General features: G+C 39.3%; 1 long non-coding RNA gene across 1 annotated transcript; it reads left to right on the top strand.

Annotated features, from left to right (window-relative positions):
- The first annotated feature begins 2,299 nt into the window (after positions 1-2,299).
- Positions 2,300-4,370, top strand: LOC147654927 (uncharacterized). Its single transcript, XR_015283465.1, has 3 exons — positions 2,300-2,416; positions 3,697-3,832; positions 3,935-4,370. It is a non-coding gene; the product is annotated as an uncharacterized LOC147654927 (long non-coding RNA).
- Positions 4,371-9,097: the final 4,727 nt, after the last annotated feature.

The following is a 9,097-nucleotide window of genomic DNA, read 5'->3' as shown; positions in this document are numbered from 1 at the left end:
CTCACCTCAGCTCCTACAATTGATAAGGATACCAGGGTAGACTAATCCCTATCATTTGGAGCATCTACACCCAAATAACAGTAAGAATTTTTGGAGGAGTCCAGTGGCATCTGTCTATGACCTCTCAAACAGGCTCTCCCACCCTGCTTATCCGAAGAACCTGCTACAACAGCTCCTTTCTGCTTTGCAGTGGCTGCAAACAAGTGATAAAGCTAGTTTAAAGTCATATTCTGCCTTAAATAAACAAGGTACTTTTATTTATCCTTTTTGAGAAACCATTTTCCACCAATTCTCACAACCTTCCCAGTGTTCTGATGGAGCCATTTCTTCTCAGGTCGTTAAAGGAAAATACAGTGATGAAGATCTCATTTACAAAGGTGCCTGAATCTCAGCAAATGAATCTTGCACCATGACATTCAAAAGAGTAAGCTTTCACCACTAGAAGAAACTACCCTAAAAAAAGAAGAAAACTCATAGAAATGCCAAAACCCAGAAATAAATAAGAAAAAAACTGAAAGGAAAAATAAAAAGGGCAAGACTTAACAAAGGATTTGGATTTAATAAACAGTTTCAGTGGAAAGTTAGGAGCCTAAACACTGAATCTGAGTCTAATAGCCCTTTGCTACAATTATACTCACTTGAATGTTGAGCCCTGTGTCATTAAATGAGAGCATTCAGACAGCACACTGCAGTAATAATTCAAAGTGTTTACATTTCAACAAAGCCTTCTCTTGTGTGTTCTTCTAACCATAACGGCAAATTTAGACATTTTATAAACACAGCAGATTTGGTTTTAATTAAGGAACTTCACAGCTGTGAACTCTGATCACTTAATATTTCAAATCTGAAAGCATCACTATTATGGCATGTTAAGAGATTATTCTCTGTATACTTCATACTCAGTAACATTTCCCCCTAAAAAATGCAACACTGCCAGCAGACATTGCACAAAGAGAGTGGCAATGCTTTCCCTCCCTGCAGCTCTGCAAGAAAGCTCTACCTGTGACTCAGGAGAATATGCGCAGACACACTGCTTTCAGGAATCATCTACATCCCTCAGAAATTCTGTATCTTTTAAGCAAAGCATAGCTGAAATCAATACTCAGCTGCCAAGGAAAGTGGAGGGATTTTGCTTTAGTGCTTTGGGATTCATTTTCATGACTGTCAATCATACGATAATTTTCACAATTCCAGCACTGCATTCTAACAAGTGCAATAATCTGTGGCCCAGACCTCTTGCCAAGCAGGAGTGAGTTGAGCTGAAAGAAAGGGCACAAGAAAGGGGGAAAGAAGTGTATGTTTCATCTGATTTGACCAGTATGCAATCTACACTTGAAAGGAAAACTGGGGAAAGCTCTATCTGGTAGAAACAGTTGGCAGCAGGGCCTGTTTGCAGCTAAGAAGCCAAAAGAAGGATTGTATGGCAACAAGGCTTCTGGTTCCTGCATGAATTTCAAATCACAGCATTATGTTTAACCTCAAAACATCTGAAGGGAAACTATGAACAAGCATCAATCACCGATTAGTCATTATTTCTTGGACAGTCCATGGAAAACAAAGAATGCTAGGTCAGATCAGAGGATTGTAGCTTCTGTCAAAGCCACGGGGCTTTCCTCAGCAGTTCCTATAGGGGCTTTTCTATTAAATTGGCTTTTCTATTCCAGCTGGACATACCCAGGATGGCACATGAAGGGTGACAAGCCTTACCCTGGACTAAACTTTGAAGTATCTCACATTAACTGGAGCACACTCCCTCTCCAGCAAGAGGGCTGCTTCCAGTGCCTACCTGGCTACTAAACCAGAAGGTTGCCATCAATCTTAGCATGCCTTTTGCTATTCTCAAACATTTTCCTCCCGAGTCCTGCATTGTTACAACCAGGTTTGTTCACAAACACTGTGAACTGTTTCCAGGTAGTCTAAAACCAAATCATGATCAGTACATGAAAGGGAATTTCCCTGCACCAGTTGCTCCACTGCAAATATGAACCAAGACAGCCCCATGCAATCTGTGAGCAATCTGCAGGCTGAAATTACAGAGAGAGTGCACCATCTCTGTAACAGCTTCTGCCATTCTCCCTCAATTTCTGCTTGCTTAAAGGCTTTAATGATACTATTGGCAAACCCCCTCCATTTAAGCTTAAACTCATCCCTTAATAACACAGATGGTTTATCTGACCTTTAGCATCTAATCTGGATTTCTGTGACTTAGCGTGTGTCCTCTGTGAAGTCCTAGCACCGTGTGCAGCAGCACAATGCTGACCGGTGGTCAGAACTCTGTGCTTTCCCTTCTGTGACTCAGGGGTAATTGAATCCTTTCTCCTGTGAACCTCCCCGGGCCTGAACACTGCCTGACACTGATGATGAGGACTGCAGGAAGCATGGAAAACAGGATACTGCAGGAGCACACTGACAGCAAGTATTTGTGTCACTGTTCAAAATAAGCATGTAATGCTTATTGTATTACAGAATTTAATAAGATATAATAAGCTGTAATCAGATATTTCAGGTATAATATAAAGTAAATGCATTATAAATGCTGGAGAGTAACTAGAATTGATTAAACTGGATAATGCTGTTAAATGATATTTACTGCTAAAAGCAAAATTTTTGTTAACCTGGCACAAAAATCTGACAGTGAATTCAGAATAGTTTTGTTTGCAGACAAAATCATACATTACCATCTTTCTTCGTTGGTTAAAATGATGAAAATACACAGCAACAGATTGTTTCCAAAATAATAAAAATTGCTAGCAACTGAAAATATACAATTGTCTTACATGTAAACCACATACGTGATTTGCTGTCACAGTGTGGCATTACCTGACTGCCAAAGCTCATGAGATTTTCCATGTCCACTGTCATTCTGGCTGGTTTTGGACAGAAGTTGTTTCTGTAACGCTTCAAACTAAATCTGTTTCAGGAAGAGTGTGGAAGAAGCAGTATACCATACAGTTTCCTAATCACATATTTATTAACAAACAAAAAAAAAATGTAAACCACCAAGACAATCTGTTATTAGCTGACTGGAACACAGTAAACCTGTAGCATGGGCTGTGAACCAAGATATAGAATTTCCCTTTCTACTCTCATATATGAAATATAGAAGATGCTTCCCACAGAACTCCATTGGCAAAGTGTTACAACCAGAAGTGTTGCAACCAAAGAGCTTGCAAGCTAGCTGCTCCTACTCTGGCAAAACAACATGAAATAAATAATATCCACAGAGGGTCCACACCATGAAGGCAAAAAGAGATAAGCTGCATTACTCCAGGGGGTAAATTATATTTGGTAATATACAGCAGTTGCTTGCAGAGGAGCAGATCTTTTCCACATCACTAACTGTAAAAATTGTCCCATGAACTAGGGAAGATTACTTTTCGGTCAGTTCGGTTCTTCGCATCCTTTAAACCTCTCTCATTCCCACATCAACATCAAAGCCCTCTTTATCTTGTGTATGAGAGATGGCATGTGTTGCAGTTATGCCAGACTTAGGTATTTGGTTACTGACTGATCTGAACACTGGAGGACTGACCACCTGCATGCTCTCAAATACAGTATCACATGGTTGAATTTTGCCCAATGGTTTGGGGTTTTTTTCTTTGGGAACTTATTCGGGTCTTTATCTTCCATCGGCATTGCAATGGAAAGGAATGAAACTAATCCTATTTTAAACTTCTATCCCTTTTCAAACTTCAGCTAACTTTAGCCTGAGAGTTCAACAGTCAGAGAGAGAAGAGGGAAGAGGAAAGGGCAGAGGGAGGAGACCCAGACACACTGCAGCGCAGTTCCTTAAGAAACTAAGTTTTAGTGTGACTGGATTCTGCTGTGCCTGGTATGTATCAGGGCTGCACAGGGCTAGTGCACAGTGTTCCCCCTCAGGTAAGTATCTCCAGGTGACTTCTAAGGGGTCTACCCACACTCCATAATTTCTCAGCAGCCGAGTGCTTGCATCCGCACGCTGGACTTTCACAGCGGGACACAGCTGCTAATGATGACAGCCAGCAGTGAATCCAACCTCAGTTCAAACTGAAGAACAGTTCAGTTCTTCAGTGGAACTGAAGAACAAAGAGTTTATGCTGAGCATCTTGGCAAGTTTCACTTCTTGGTGCTGTGCCCATAGGAAGGCAAGGAGGAGGAGGGCACACAGTCAGCATGCAGAAACACAACGGTGGAGACAGAGAATGAGCACCATTGTCTCGTCAGCTGATTGGAGAGTATGTGATGCACAAGCTAGGCTGTAAAGTAAGCTTAGCAAAAGCACCACTGAAAGAGATGTAATTTAGCTTATTAACAGATAATAAGAAGCAAAGGTATAGTAACAGGATCATTATGCTAGGAAATAAGACAAAAAAGTCATCAATAAAGGAAAATGCAAGGAAAAATAAGGAAAAATTAGCTTTCCTCACATGTTTTAGTTTTGTTTCTCAGTCTGTGCCTCCAGATACAAAAATAAAATAAAAATTGAATTAATCAGGTCAGCTGTACTGTTTGGTTTGTGCCTGAGTGTAGATTGATTATGCCTGCACTGGCAATGTTCCAGAGTAGTTTCTCAATCACAACAATAAAACAGGTGTTACATTTCATAGATCTCTCCCCTCCTTACTCCCACCCATCTGATTCCTTTCCGTTCTCAACTCCCCCCTTTCAAGGGATATAGGCTTATCCTCTCCTTTCCAGCTGAGTGCTGCATCGGGGGGGAAAAAAAAAAAAAGATCAGGTGAATCTCATAATGAGGGTTCATGATGAAAGGTGTTAAGAGAAAGCTCTGCTTAACCATCTGGTACAAAGGAGGGTTACAAAACTGCCTAAGGATGGTCTCCAAGAGTTTGCTCTGCAATATTTTCAGCCAGCAGATAGGAAGGCAACATTGAGCAGGGTAAAAGGCATAGTAGCTAATAAATAACAGTGGCATTTAGTAACCATTTTCCCAAGAAACAGTGGGACATGCCCCTCCTGCCCCCAAAGAGATTTCCAGGTTGATTGTCCTTAAATATGCTAAATAGCTGCAGAACTTCTATTTTCCTTGCAAATTAGTGTATGCAAATAAGAAGCCTTTGTCTTTCATCACTAGCATGGTAGGACATGCCATAAAGACCGCAGGATTCCTCTGAGGCTTTTCTTCACTGCATTGTGTATCTTCACCACGTTTCCAGTCCATAGAACATTGAAGTAAACAAGAGGAGTCCTACAGATTTTATTGTTTCACCTCAGAGGCAGTTGGGGTTTTTTTTTTCAGTAGTCATTTCAGTGAGCTTCATAGTCTCCAACTGTGAAACCTCTCTTAATTCCAAAGGGACCTACAGAAAGAAGTGTGATAGCTGTCCTGTTCAAACATGGAATAACACAGACAAATCAAAATAAGAGATCTCTAGAATATACCAAAAGGTGTATTTCCACAAAACCCAAACCAAACAAAATCCCCACAAACCACAGACTGTCTTCCTCATCCCTTCAGCTTTTAAACTGTCCAGAGATGTGCACATAAATATTTAGTGAATGATTTCTCCACCACACATGTAGGTACATTTTCTATGTTCTACAGACACCTTAACTATTTTTTCAAGTTTTTCAATAAAACTCTCCCTTTGGGCATTGAAGTAAATGATAATGAAGAGTGAAGAATATTTATGCAGTCATCACTGCAGTGGTGATGCAAAAAACGAGCAGCCTGCAGAAAGAAAAAAATGATGGCATTCAGATTCACACATATTTCACTCTCACAGAGCCAGAGGATCTGCCAGGGAAGCTGTCTGGTGTTTTAAATCTGTATTTCAGAATGTGAGCCTTGTACTGATTCCCCATTAAACCAGAATCTCAGTTAGTGATTTCAGTATAGCTCAACATTTGATTTTTATCATTATGATCTGAAATATATCCCAGTATGACATACTGGCAGTTGATGCAGCATTGTCTGAACATGGCTGAAGAGACAAAGTGGCAGAATCTGTTTGGTTCCCAGATATGTTGATCTTTCTTTCTCATATTTCCCCAAAACTCAAATCTTTTTCCTCTGCCTTACACAAAACCTCGGTATCTCATACCATCTGGACAGACTTCATCCTTCTGCAGGGCCACACTCCCTAGCTCTGCTGTTAGACAATGGCTATTCCTTAAATATATTTCCACTCTTAAAATAATGGTTGGGGAAGGCAATGGCCATTGAATGAAATGTTTATGTGGCCCTGTTCCTTGCCAGATGAGACTGAAAGCAGCAAAGAATTCAGCAGCTGAGGAAGAAACAGCAAATGCATAGTTTTGGAGCACAATCTGAAAGCTGGATCATCCCACCAGCAGGACTCCAACTCTTTGAGGACCATCAGCTCCACTAGAAAGTGAATTTTTTCTTGTGTCCAAGAGCAGCTTGTGTTCCTTTTGGCTCAGACAGTAGGTTAATGTAGAGGAACTACTACCCAAGTAAGAGAGCCACAGCAGAAGTTAAGGTTCTTTAGAAAGAGCGTTTCTTGACCTGAACAGTCTTTGCTTTTGGAATAACCAGTCCTTTGGGGGAACTTGTTTAACATGATAGGAAAAAGAAAAGGAACAGAGCTTCCTAGAACAACTGTATTAGCAAAGTAACCTCAAAAGAAACTCTGTTAACTGCCATAGCCAGCTACACTTTGGCAGAAACAAACCCTGTAGTATGCCAAATGACTTGGTCTTAGAAAAAGTAATTTCTTAATCTAATTTCAGAAGAGAACATACTGTTGACCAATTCCCAAGTCAGGGAGAAGAGTCCAGGAAGCAAAAACAACCAAACTACTGTACAAGTAACCACAACATAATTCCTGTTTTCCCTCTGGAGAAATTCATAGCACTGTTAAGAAGTCTGAATGGGTTTTTGTGCAAATGGGATGGTTAAAACCAGCAGGAAATAGCAAAATGAACATTGTTAGGCTCCAATTTCCATGCTGACGCAAGTGGTGCTCTTGGTTAAAGAAGGTGCTGCACCTTTCAGTTCATTAAGGTATTTGTACATACTCATACTGCATTTGGAAAGAGCTAAAACTGGGCAGGTAGAACCCTGTGCTGAATTCACTGCTGCATGAGTTAGCATATCTCATTTAGGATATTGTGACTAAATAGAGCTAAACATTTATTTGTACAGGACACTTGTGGGATACAGTACATCTAAGTTATTATTGCACCTGCTGAATTAAAGACAAAGGTGAAGTACTCTGTCAATTCTTTTCTCCCATTTCAGAAAATAAAAATTTATTTCCAGAAATAGAGAGGACAAAGGGGAGAAAGGGAGGAAGCACCTACCAAACTGATGAAACAATACTTTTTCCAACTGGCTGGGTTCACCTCCCTTCTTTCATTATAAGGCAGTATGTCAGTTGATGTTGCCAGTTGTCAGTTGATGTGAATATCCCTTATTTGTAAGGGATGTTTTGAATATTCAGGGAACAGTTGATTCTTTTTTTTTTAGCTCAATATTTTTCAAACAGTATAAAAACACAAAATACAATTGTAGAATGGTACAGACTTTCACAGTTCCAAAACCACCAGCATGACAGCATCCTGATCCCATATGGGGCCCCTAGAGGCTCTCAGCATGAACCAACTAATGTCCTCTCTTATATACAATACATATACTCAAATATTTCATAAGCCTGAAGTTCTGTCACTTAAATCTGCTCCTATGAATACATGCAATGTCACTAATAGTTAAATATACATTTTGATGTGACTCTACAAATTTAAAAGTTAAAGAAGATGTTTCAATGTATTTTGAAGACCTTGCTATTAGCAGGAATGAAAGAAAACATACTCTACAATAACTTCAAGTAAGATCTGTATGTACAATTCTAAAAATAGATATAAAAATCATGTCCCTTGTGACAGAAGACAACTCATAAAACTCTTTGCCTCTATTAAACATAATTTCTAAAAAGAATATGTTGCAAAACTCTTCTCAGTACTGATTGGGGTCAACTTGTTAGTTAAACCAGAAATTTATTGGTACCAAGCAGAAGCCAACTTTTTTTTTTTTTTTTTTACAGCTGCTCCCATTCTATAGGTGAATTACCCATAGATTTTTTTACAGATAATGGACACACTTAAGTTCCTCAAACCATCTGAATCCACTGTGAATGTCTATATCCCAGGTGTCCATATCTTCAAAAGAGATATAAGGAGAACCTGAGTGTTCTCTCCAGGACAGGAAATAGAATCTGCCTGTTTAATTATAGATTGCAGAATCACAAAAAAATAGATGGACAACACCTCTTCACAAACCAGTTAGTGTCACAGAAATCACCCTTGCTCTTAGTCCTACTCATATTTTTTCCTCTGTATAAATGCCAGTGCTGCTTATTCACTGTAACACAGGAGACAAGTTGATGGTCTGAACACATTGTAACCCAGCAAAGTATCATGTAATCCTAAAAACTATCCTAACAATCCTAAAAAGGTAAATTTTCAAGTTTTTTTTTTTATTTGATCTTTTTTTGGATTTCCACATATCATTACTATGGGTTCTTTAGTACTGCAAAGACCTGTGTTGCAATGAATTGACCTTTCATGTGGGTCCCATAAATTAAGAACTTAAATAGCTACATTTATCCACATAGAAACAGAATTTTCTGAAAATTGAAATAGTGAAATTTAACTTTGCCCTTTTTATATCGTTGCATATACGAAACACGCTACATAGCTATATAATCTCAGCCATAATTTTGTTATCTATCAATGAGGTAAAAACAGCACAGGAGATCCAAAAGAGAAGTACAGACTGGGGTGCTTTCCTCTCACCTACCTTCCTGTCTTCTACAATTTCTAACACAAAGCTATTTGTCTGAAAACAATGAAACTCATTAAAAACTCACAGTTCAAAAAGTGTGCCCATTAATCTTATGACAAGATTATTTAAATGCCAGGAAAGGAAGAATAAAGATATACTCTCAGGGATTTTCTTTTAGGAAGACAGTTATTCTTGCACACAAACACGCCCTGAGCTGGAGACTGGAGAGCTGTGTTGCCAGGTATTTGAGCACTAGGGGAGCTCAGGCTGTTTTAAGTATCACAGTGTGGCTGATGACCAAACTGGAAAGGAAAAGATGAATGTCAGTCTGGATTAATTTCAGGAAACACTGAT

Source organism: Cyanistes caeruleus, chromosome 2 (genome assembly GCF_971803275.1).
Source record: "Cyanistes caeruleus chromosome 2, bCyaCae1.hap1.1, whole genome shotgun sequence".
In the NCBI taxonomy this organism is placed as follows: domain Eukaryota; kingdom Metazoa; phylum Chordata; class Aves; order Passeriformes; family Paridae; genus Cyanistes; species Cyanistes caeruleus.
This window is presented reverse-complemented; position numbering and strand designations above follow the sequence as displayed.